An 11,393-nucleotide genomic window follows, 5' to 3' on the forward strand; every position below is an offset into this window, starting at 1 on the left:
GTCAAAAACAAGTTGTATTGGGAAAAGGGGAAAAAGAGAGAAAAGAAAGAAGAAAAGAAAAAGAAAAAAGGAAGAAAAAAGGGGAAAAAAGAAAAAAGAGAAGAAAAAGACAAGAAGAAAGAAAAAGGAAAAAAGTGGGGGAAGCAAACAGAAATCAGCAAAAAAAGGGGGGGGGAGTATCCTCTGATTCTGTGTACTGTAAGTCCCTTCACTTCCCCTGGAACTTTCCAGTGCTGCTTGGTCAATAATTTGTTTTTCCCCTATCCGTCTAGCTGGTCTTCTGGGGGAGGGGCCTGTTCTGATTTTCAGGTTTTAGCACTTGGGGGAGCTGCTCTGCCCCCTGCGTGGTGTAGGGCTCAGTGAGTAATGTTTATCCTGTTTTTTCCTGAGAGGCCTCGTGAGGCTCAGTGGGGTTGTTTACCCCGTGAGGCCCCAGGAGGAACAACCACAGTGGCGGGGCCAGCTCTGGAGCCCTGGAGTCAGCCCCCAGCAGGAACTCCAGAGCTCTCCGTCTGCAGGGCCTGGAGGCTCCGGGGCGGGGCCGCTGATCTGCTCAGCTCGGGTAGGAGCGTCCTTGCTGTCCTGGGCCCTCCCGGCCTCTGCCTGTCCCGGTGGGGGGAGGCTGGATCCTGGGCTGTGTCCCCGGAGCCCTGTGCTCCCGGGCCTGTGCTGTTGGATTCGTGCTCCCAGCCGCAGCCCCCTCCGCAGAGCCTCTTCCTCTGCCAGAGTCGCCTCCGAGTTTATCCCAGGTACAGCCATGCGCGCACTGCAGCCCTTTAGGGAGCTCAGACTGGGGGTGTGGAGCGTGCTCTCTGGGCCCAGGTGCTCTATTAGTGCCCCTGGGAGCCTGAGGGCATCCTCGCCCTCCTGGGGTCCCGCTCTAACTAGCTGCCAGCGCCTATACATCCAGGGAGATTGGTGAAGCTCCTGCTTCTCTTGCTTGGGGCTTTCCTGCCTGTGGACACTCACCCTGGCCTTAGCCCGCCCCTCGTGGGCCCCTTCCCCCTTGGATGCCTTTTGTTTCTTTTTTTTTTTTTATGATAGTCACAGAGAGAGAGAGAGAGAGAGAGAGAGAGAGAGGCAGAGACACAGGCAGAGGGAGAAGCAGGCTCCATGCACCGGGAGCCCGACGTGGGATTTGATCCTGGGTCTCCAGGATCAGGCCCTGGGCCAAAGGCAGGCGCTAAACCGCTGCGCCACCCAGGGATCCGGACTTTTGTTTCTTTATTTCTTTTTTCCCTGTCTTCCTACCTAGATAGAAGCCTAAACTCTTCTCACAGTAGCATTCCAGCTGTTCTCTCTTTAAATCTCAGGCCGAATTCATATATTTTCAGGATGATTTGAAGGTTATCTAGGTAATTTGGTGGGGACAGGTGACTTGGGGACCCTACTCTTCCGCCATCTTGCCCCTCCTCCACACAGTTCACATTTTGGACTCAATACCAGGGCAAGCAGTAGGCACAGGATTTCTTTTATTTTTGTTTTAAGGTTTTATTTATTTCCCCATGAGAATGAGAGGCAGTAACATAGGCAGAGGGAGAAGCAGACTCCCTGCAGGGAGCCCAATGTGGGACTCAATCCCAGGTCCCCAGGATCAACCCCTGATCCAAACACAGAGCGGTTGAGCCACCCAGGCATCCTAGAAACAGGATTTATTATCTCAGGGGAAATTTTTAAAACTCAGATACTAGTCAGAAACCTTTCCAATTCTTAGTGACGACAGTTGTTTTACTTCCAGATAAGCAGCAAAAACCAAGCCCCTAGCAGTTAACAAATTTAATCATCTGCACACCACCGCATCCTAGCCTGCCAGTAACAAACTCAAGTGCTCATCTATCCTTATTTTTTACATCTGGACATTTCCATTTCCTTTTCGTATTCTAGGATTGACGGCACCATCGTTTTTTTATATAAATTCATTTTTTATTGGTGTTCATTTTGCCAACATATAGAACAACACCCAGTGCTCACCCCATCAAGAGCCCCCCTCAGTGCCCTTCACCCAGTCACCCCCACCTCCCATTTCACCCCCCCCAGTTCGTTTCCCAGAGTTACGAGTCTTTCATGTTCTTTCTCCCTTTCTGATAGTTCCCACTCATTTTTCTCCTTTCCCCTTTATTCCCTTTCACTATTTCTTATATTCCCCAAAGAAATGAGACCATATAATGTTTGTCCTTCTCTGATTGAATTATTTCACTTAGCATAATACCACAGTTCCATCCACGATGAACCAAATGGTGGGTATTTGTCGTTTCTAATGGCTGAGTAATATTCCATTGTATACATAGACCACATCTTCTTTATCCATTCATCTTTCGATGGACACCGAGGCTCCTTCCACAGTTTGGCTCTTGTGGACATTGCTGCTAGAAACATCGGGGTGCAGGTGTCTCGTCGTTTCATTACATCTGTAACTTTGGGGTAAATCCCCAACAGTGAAATTGCTGGGTCATAGGACAGGTCTATTTTGAACTCTTTGAGGAACCTCCACACAATTTTCCAGAGTGGCTGCTCCAGTTCACATTCCCACCAAAAGTGCAGGAGGGTTCCCCTTTCTCCACATCCTCTCCAACATTTGTGGTTTCCTGCCTTGTTAATTTTCCCCATTCTCACTGGTGTGAGGTGGTATCTCATTGTAGGATCGATTCGTAGTTCCCTGATGGCAAGTGATGCGGAGCATTTTCTCATGGCTGCACCACAATTTGCCTAAGTCCCTATTGACGTGCATTAAGGTTGTCTCGCATATTTCTCTAACTCTAATAAAAAAATCTCACCATGAACAGTCTTACAGGTATTGAGAATTATGGGTATTATTTTGTAACTTCCTTGTTGTATGACATTTTTTTTTTCAGCAGCATTCATCAACCTCAGAATGTCAAATTGTTGGAATCTGTCATACTGGAGATTTTCTGCCCAAGAAAGCAGAATAAAGAGATCTGGCAAGAGAGCATAGACTTTGGTAAGGAAATCATTGAAATTAGGAATCCTAGATTCTGTAGTGGGTGAGGAGAGAAATCAAGATAAAAGGAATCAGAATCAATAAGAAGAAAGGAAGGGTCAGTGGTTGTGGTCCCCATGAAGTAGGAACAATTCAGTGATTACATTGTAAACTCAGGTAGTACTAGTCTGAAGATTCAATGTATGAGTATGATTTCAGAAGTGGGATAATTCTTGGGTACTGGGAAACACCAGGTATGGCCATAAGCAGCTGAGGTAGAATGGATGGGTGGATATTATTGATAAAGGAATCAAAGGAGAAGCCAAAGCATTGAATCTACATGGACACTGTAGATTCAACGAGATCATCTACATGGACGCTGACGTCACTCAAGATGATGGACTCAAGGGGTGCGAAGGTTGCTCAGTGCATTGAGCATCTGCCTCTGCTCCAGATCATGTTCCTGGGGTTCTGGGATCAAGCCCCATGTCAGACTCCGCACTGAGTGAGAAATCTCCTTCTACTTCTCCCTCTGCCCCTCCCCAGCTTGATCTATCTCTCACACACTGTCTCACCTCCTTCTCTCTCTCTCTCTCTCTCTCTCTCCCTCCCTCCCTCCCTCCCTCCCTCCTGCTCTCCCTGTCATTCTCTGTCTCTCTCTCTCTCTGGCTAACTCTCTCTAATAAATAAATATTTTTTAATAAAAAAAGATGATGGACTCAAGACCAAGACTTTGAGATAAGCACAAGTTTTTCATAGAAAAAACGGGTATCTAGACCGGGAGTGCCAGGGAAATGGTGAGTAGCAAAGTTTCTAGGGAACAAGAGATTTCCTAATGAGGAAGAGGAATAATAGCTTGAAGGTGTCAGAAGAAACAAGGAAAATACTCTTCATCCTCACCTCAAGGAACTGTAGAGTTTGGGAGGAAGGGTCCCTATTTAAGACATATGCAAAGGAAGCAGTATTTTAATGGAAAATCCAGGTTACAGTTAAAGCCAGGAGATTCAAGAAAGAGGAAATCAAGAAACCGTCTAAGGAAACAGGAAGTTTTCCAGGTATTCACCTGGACTTCTTAATAATATCACTGATATTCATGGAGTGACCTAAGTGATGTACGAGGGCTTTGGAGAAGGGAGTAAGTTAACTAGCCGAAGGCATGCACTTCCCACTTTACCCACACCTGCTTCCGATGTATTCTCTGGGTGCCCAGCCCCTGACTGAAGCACAGCCCTTTGATCGATCTTTGTCTAGTGAGGGGCAAAACTACATGTTCTCCCAAGGCCCAGGGACGCCTATGACATTTCTTCAGTCTGCTATTTCCTGGGATCAGTCTCCAACCTCGCACCTGGGGCCATGTCCCTGGCTGGTGAGCCTGCTGACGTGCCCAGAGGGAGGGGCACACACGTTTCATAATGGGCATTGAGCCAGGGGATGATGAGTGGGCTGGTGTGGGACATAAATAATGGGGTAAATCTGAGCTTATGTCCAGTTACTCATTTGGGCAAGATGAGTAACTAGCCAAATGCCGTTGGAGAAATGACAAAAAAGCTGCCTCGGATTTCTTCTTCTGGACCCCAGGCTCCACCTACCTACTCTAATCCTTCCTCCTCCCGACCCCGGGCTCCACCTACCCACTCTATTCCTTCCTCCTCCAGACTCTGGGGTCCTCCTATCTACTATATTCCTTCCTCCTCTCATTGTCCAAAGCCGTTTCCTCTCGTGTGTAACTCTTTTCGTCCACAGAACACTCCCCAGCGTCAGCCACCTCTCTCAACTCATAAGAGGATCTCTTTTCCTCCTGTTCATAGTGCTGTCCCTCCTTGCCGCCCTACAGGTTTCCCCACCCAAATCTTGCTCTTCCAAAACGTCCAGCCCCCGCTCTTTTTTTCTCGATCCTGTTCCCCGTTACTCCAGTTTCTTCTTTGCTCCTACTCCCCCTCCCAGCCCTTTGTAGACTTTAAAGTCTTATCCTCCCCACATTCCAGCCGACTCCAACCAGACCTCCGTGATTCACAATTCCTATTCTGTGGAGAGATGATTTCCCTGTGAGTCGGATGGTTCTGATATCATCCAGAATTGCCAGAACAATCGATCCCCAGGAGCTTGACTTGGTGAATGTTGGGAACTCAAGACAATGCCAATCAACATTTAGCTTGGAGGGTAAGCCTTGTCCATGATGGTGTTTTCACCCACAACATGGTTATCGTACTATTCTCTGTATGTTACCTTCATCCTTGCAAATCGCCTTCAGATGCCAGAGATGCCTTTAGCAAGATCATCTCTGCCAGAAAACCAGTTTCTTTCCTCTCTTTCCTAATTAGGCGGCCTGAATGAATTCTACATTTATAACTGGTTTCTCCATGGAATTTGGTCTGTGACCACAGAGCAAACAGCAAGACCAGGGACACAAGGTAGAGAAGAATGAGTGGAAATCATGTCATCTGATCTCTACATGGGTAAGTCCTATTGATCTGCCCAGGATGAAAGTGAATGTGAGAATGGGTGACCTCTAAGAACTCCCACACAAGCACAAGACCCCTATTATAGACATAGAAGGATTCAAGGTTCTTTGGTCTGGTTCCTCCAAGACTCTATTGTTCTGCACCCTAGGATTTGTGGAAATGGACTAGGGACTTTCTGCCTTTGAGAAATGCCTCCTGCAAAAAAGAAGGGGCCCCCCATTATGTTGTCATGGAAGCTCTGACCCTTGAACCTCTGAAACCCAGAAAATGGCAGGCACCAAAGCCTAGAAGGAAAGTATACATCCGTATCCTTTCCAGATGATAGCATCCTCTTCATAAACCAATATATAGATCCATAAACCAATATATAGATCTGGATCTATATCATAAGAGTTTGGCTCTTATATAGAATCAAAATTCTAACACATATTTTTAGGAAACGTGAGAAGCTGATGATACTTTGCAATGACAGGCAAAAGAGCCAAGAATACTCATGACTCCTTTAAGAACTGGTAAGAATAATTTTCCTACCAGATACCAGACTTACCACAAGAGCCCACATCCCATAGCTCTTGGCTTTCTACCTTTCTACTGTGGGGCGTGGCCCTTTCTCCCCTTCTCCAACTCTAATCCCGGCAGGCGTCTCTGCGACAGGGCTGCCTCAGGGGAATTGGAGTAAAGAGCTCAGTTCTAAGAAAGCAAGGGAGGGAGGGAGGGAGGTGTGGACGGAAGGCGAGAGAAAGGAAGGGAGGAAAGAAGAAGGGACAGAAAGAAGGAAGGAGGGAGGGGAAAGGAAGGAAGCAAGGAAGAGAGGAAGGAGGGAGAGAGGGAAGTAGGCAGGGAAGAAGGAGTGAGAGAGGGGAGGAAGGAAGGCCTTAGTATAAAGCTCCTCATTTACTGGAGCTTCTCTTTGCCTGTGGGGAGAGCAGACTGGGAGACCAAAGGGTCCAGAGGGGACTCCCAACTTCCACAAGGGGAGCTGAGCCTGAGAGAGCTCCATCAGCCCCAATGTAACTTAGCGCCCCCTGCCCCCCACTCCAATATCAGAGCTTCCTGCCCCCCACACCGGACCTGAGACCATGCCACTCCCGATGTGGGGACACTGGGGAAGCCACACTCAAATACCTGCAACTGGGGATCCCTGGGTGGCGCAGTGGTTTGGCGCCTGCCTTTGGCCCAGGGCGCGATCCTGGAGACCCGGGATCGAATCCCATGTTGGGCTCCCGGTGCATGGAGCCTGCTTCTCCCTCTACCTGTGTCTCTGCCTCTCTCTCTGTGTGTGACTATCATAAATAAATAAAGAAAAAAAATATTAAAAAAAAATACCTGCAACTTCTGCCCTCCTGGTAAATTTGAGGAAACTGTATCCATTCAGTTAACTGTGTAAGTTAATCTTACAGCTTCTCTACGATGGACGTGTCAGAGCGCTTGCTGTTGCTTCTCCGTGGAACCACGTCAACAACGTCAATTCTTTCATCCTGTGAACCTGTGCTGAGCCCCTGGGGTGTGCTGGCCCTGGCCCCTCGGACTTTGAACCCAGGTCGCCCTCCCTCCCTGGAGCGTCCTTCTGATGCCCACGATCTCCTCTCTGCATCCCCCCGAACGTGATGACCGCAGGCTGAACCACGTCAGGGTGCACAGCGATATCGCGCTCCACAACGCTAAAGGGTGGCGCTTGGGAGAAGATGATCGCCACACGGAGTGTTCAGCGCCCACCTCAGCCTCTTCCTGAAACCCAGCCTGTGTGCTGCGTGGATGAATAAAGAGGACTTTCAAGCGTCAGTCGGACCTTTCCTTTGTGGAGTCTCCCATTTTTCTGCCCGCATGCACTGCTTCCAATCCTTCATCTTGGGGATCCCTGGGTGGCCCAGCGGTTTAGCACCTGCCTTCGGCCCAGGGCGTGATCCTGGAGTCCCCTCCAGTTCCATCCATGTCGAAGCAAATGGTGGGTATTTGTTGTTTCTAACGGCTGAGTAATATTCCATTGTATACATAGACCACATCTTCTTTATCCATTCATCTTTCTATAAACACTGAGGCTCCTTCCACAGTTTGGCTCTTGTGGACATTGCTGCCAGAAACATCGGGGTGCAGGTGTCCCGACATTTCACTGCCTCTGTATCTTTAGGGTAAATCCCCAGCAGTGCAATTGCTGGGTCGTAGGGCAGGTCTATTTTAACTCTTTGAGGAACCTCCACAGTTTTCCAGAGTGGCTGCACCAGTTCACATTCCCACCAACAGTGCAGGAGGGTTCCCCTTTCTCCGCATCCTCTCCAACATTTGTGGTTTCCTGCCTTGTTAATTTTCCCCATTCTCACTGGTGTGAGGTGGGATCTCATTGTGGTTTTGATTTGTATTTCCCTGATGGCAAGTGATGCGGAGCATTTTCTCCTGTGCTTGTTGGCCATGTCTATGTCTTCCTCTGTGAGATTTCTGTAGAACTCAAATTGTTTCAGCATGTGCAAATGTTAGGAAACTCTTTCAGAGGGACTCCTGGGTGGCTCAGTGGTTAAGCATCTGCCTTTGGCTCAAGGCGTGATCCTGGGATCCGGGATGGAGTCCCACGTTGGGGTCTCCAATCATCAGTAAAATGACTACTGGTGAGGAAATTGTTATCTTCTAACATGTTGGCCCCTCTCCCTGGGTATCAGGGAAACTATGCTTTCTTTACCATTTATCAAGATCCAATGACTCCACCAAACCTGAGAGTGTGGGCTCAATTTCTGCCCTGACACATGCTGTATGTCTGGTTGAATTAATAGGTATCAATCCATCAGAGGGAGCCTGGCTGTCTCAGTGTGATTGGTAAGAACAGGTGACTCTTGATCTTGGGGTAATGAGTTCAGGCCCATGTTACATGTAGAGATTACAGAAAAAGAAACTCATTAAAATATCACTCAATCAGTTGATCTGTGGAGACACAGATCCAGATCCCATAGGGGCAGGGAGCTACCTTACAGGTCTCGGCACAGGATCGTAATCAGCACAGCACAAATTCAGAACTTTCAGGATTTGGCTAGCGTGGGAGACATACCAGCCTTAACGGTGATCGGGTGACAAAGTGAGGGTCAGCCCCACGAGCCATTGGGTGTGCTTAGGGTCCCTGGGGCCACTAGGACAGTGGCGCCACCTGTTCTCAGGCACAGGAATGGTCAAACCGGCTGAGAGCCCTGGGTCTAGAGGACCGCTTTCTGGTCTGTTTGGCCATAAACTGCACACCCCTGTGCAGTCCCCAGGGACTGCTTTACTGGGACAGAAGAGGGAGGCGACCCTCTGGGGAAGGGAGAGCAAAGATCTCCTCCAGGGGAGGCCCTAAATTTTGGATTTTTGAAACTCAGTCACTCATTTGAGATTTAAATAAAATAAAACAGCTCAGACACAGGGAGGGTGAACGCAGGCTTCTGACACAAACTGCAAAGACAAGACGGCGTGATGGCTCTTCTGTGAAGGCTCACTGCAGACGGAAGGGCGGGATGTTCAGCTCCAGGGCCAGCGAACCCAGGGCCCCCACCCTCATCCCGCCCATCAGCCCTGTGACTCTTCAGGGAGGAGCACAGCGCCGCCTGGTGGATGCCAGAGGCACTTACACCAAGCCCCGCCTCTGAGCCCTGCAGGTGCATCTCTACTAAGGCAAGTGCTCATCTGACAATCAGCATAACAGGCCCCTCCCCCAGAAGACCTGCACCGACCACTGGCTGCCACCAAGAGTAATGATCACAGAGGCCTGCAAAGCTTCAGCTCAAAGGGGAATGTAGGATCTGTCTTCCTTTGTACTTTTTTCTTTATTAATTATATTTCATTTATTATCTTCAAGTATTTTTATTGATTTCTTAATTTTAATTGTTATGTATATACTTATATATTTCTTATTTTTGATTACTTTCATTGTACTTTAATTTTTTCTTATTTTCTGTCTAGATTCTTCTAATAATTAATTAATAATTAACACACCCAGGATCTTGTTTTGGGGGCTTTTTTGTTGTTATTGTTGTTTTCCCTGTTTTTTCTTTTTCTCTCTTCCTTCCTTTCTGGAAAAAATAATGAGGTGGAGAAATTCACCTCCAAAAAGAACACGAGGTAGCACTCAGAGCCAGGGGTTTACTCAATGCAGATAAAGGTAGATGTATGAACTAGAATTTAAAACAGTGATTATAAAGATAGTAGCTGGGTTGAAAAAAGAGCTTAGAAGACAGTACACAATCTCTTACTGTAGAGATAAAAGAACTAACATCTTGTCAGGCTGACATTAAAAATGCTATAACTGAGATGCAGTCCCAAGCGGAAGCCCTAAAAACAACAAAGATAATGGACCTCAGAGGCAAACGTAGGGAACTAAGCCTCTTATTAAACAATAACATTCACATCATAGGAGACTCAGAAGATGTAAAGAGATAAAAAGGGGCACAAGTTTTGTTTGAACAAGTTATATAAACTTCTGTAATGTGAGGAAGGACACAGACACTGAAACCAAGAGCACAGAGAACTCCCACTAAATTCAACAAAAGCCAACCATCGCCAAGACACATCGGAGTCAAATTCACAAAATACACACACAAGGAAAGACTCCTGAAAACGGCAGGGCAACGAGAGTTCTTAACCTACATGGGAAGGCGAATCCAGTTTGCAGGAGATGTCCACACATGGAAGTTTGTCCACACAAACATGGAAGTCCAGAAAGCAGTGGAAGGAAATATTCAATATATTGAATGGGAAGAGTATGCAGCTGAGAATTCTTTATAGAATAAGGCTATCATTCAGGATAGAAAGAGGGATTAAGAGTTTCCCAGAGAGACAATAAATAAAGGAGTTCATGACCACTAAGCCAATTCAGCAAGAAATTTTTAAGGGGGACTCTTCTAGTGTGGGAAAAAACGACACCAAAAGCAACAAAGACTAGAAAGAACCAGAGAACATCACCTGAAACACCGACTCAACTGGTAACACCAAGGCACTCAATTCATATCTTTCAATTATCGCTCTGAATGTAGATGGACTAAAGGCCACAATCAAAGATATAGGGTATCAGAGTGGATTAAAAGACAAGATCCATCTATATTCTGCTTTCCAGATACTCACTTTAGACTGATAGACACCAACAGATTGAAAGTCATGGGATGCGAAATCATGTATCCTGCTAATGGACTTCAAAAGAAAGCTGGAGGACACATATTTATATCAGAAAATCTAGATTTGATACCAAACATTGGAGACACCTGGTGGCTCAGTGGTTGACCATCTAGTATCGGCTCAGTGTGTGATCCCGGTGTTCCAGGATTGAGTCCCACATTGGGCTCCCCTTGGGAAGCGTGCTTCTCTATCTTTTTTTTTTTTTTTAAATCTTTTTTTTTTAATTTATTTATGATAGTCACAGAGAGAGAGAGAGAGAGAGGGGCAGAGACATAGGCAGAGGGAGAAGCAGGCTCCATGCACCGGGAGCCTGATGTGGGATTCGATCCCGGGTCTCCAGGATCGCGCCCTGGGCCAAAGGCAGGCGCCAAACCGCTGCGCCACCCAGGGATCCCCGTGCTTCTCTATCTGCCTACGTTTCTGCCTCTGCTTCTCTCTGTCTGCATCTCATGAATGAATAAAATCTTAAAAAAACAGAAAGAGAAAACAAATACTGGACCAAGAGAGCAGAAGGGCCTTAATTCATAACTAAGTAGATTATCCATTAAGAAGATCGAATAACTGTAACTGCTTATGCCTCCAACATGGCAGTACCTAAACATATAAACCAATGAACAACAAACATACAGAAACTCACTGATAATAATGCAATGACAGGGATTTTAACACCCACTTATGACAATGGACAAATCATCTAAGCAGAAAATCAACAGGGGAACAATGGTTTTGACTCACTGGACCAGGTGGACTCAACAGATATATACAGAATATTTAATCCTACACCAGCAGAATACACATTCTTTTCAAGTGCACATGTGACATTCCCCAGAACAGATCACATTGTGGGCCACAAATCAGCCTCAACA

The 11,393-nt window shown here is 46.9% G+C and overlaps 1 long non-coding RNA gene across 3 annotated transcripts; it reads left to right on the forward strand.

The window, feature by feature from the left end:
• The first annotated feature begins 2,865 nt into the window (after positions 1–2,865).
• On the forward strand, positions 2,866–7,182 carry LOC144281937 (uncharacterized). 3 transcript variants are annotated; one of them, XR_013350309.1, is made up of 5 exons: positions 2,866–2,959; positions 4,924–5,098; positions 5,260–5,394; positions 5,837–5,912; positions 6,801–7,182. It is a non-coding gene; the product is annotated as an uncharacterized LOC144281937 (long non-coding RNA). The 3 variants fall into 3 exon arrangements; XR_013350308.1 differs by lacking the exon at positions 2,866–2,959 and adding an exon at positions 4,343–4,405; XR_013350307.1 differs by lacking the exon at positions 2,866–2,959 and having other exon boundaries at positions 4,412–5,098.
• The last annotated feature ends 4,211 nt before the right edge of the window (positions 7,183–11,393 follow it).

This window comes from Canis aureus, chromosome 13 (assembly GCF_053574225.1).
Source record: "Canis aureus isolate CA01 chromosome 13, VMU_Caureus_v.1.0, whole genome shotgun sequence".
NCBI classification, from domain to species: domain Eukaryota; kingdom Metazoa; phylum Chordata; class Mammalia; order Carnivora; family Canidae; genus Canis; species Canis aureus.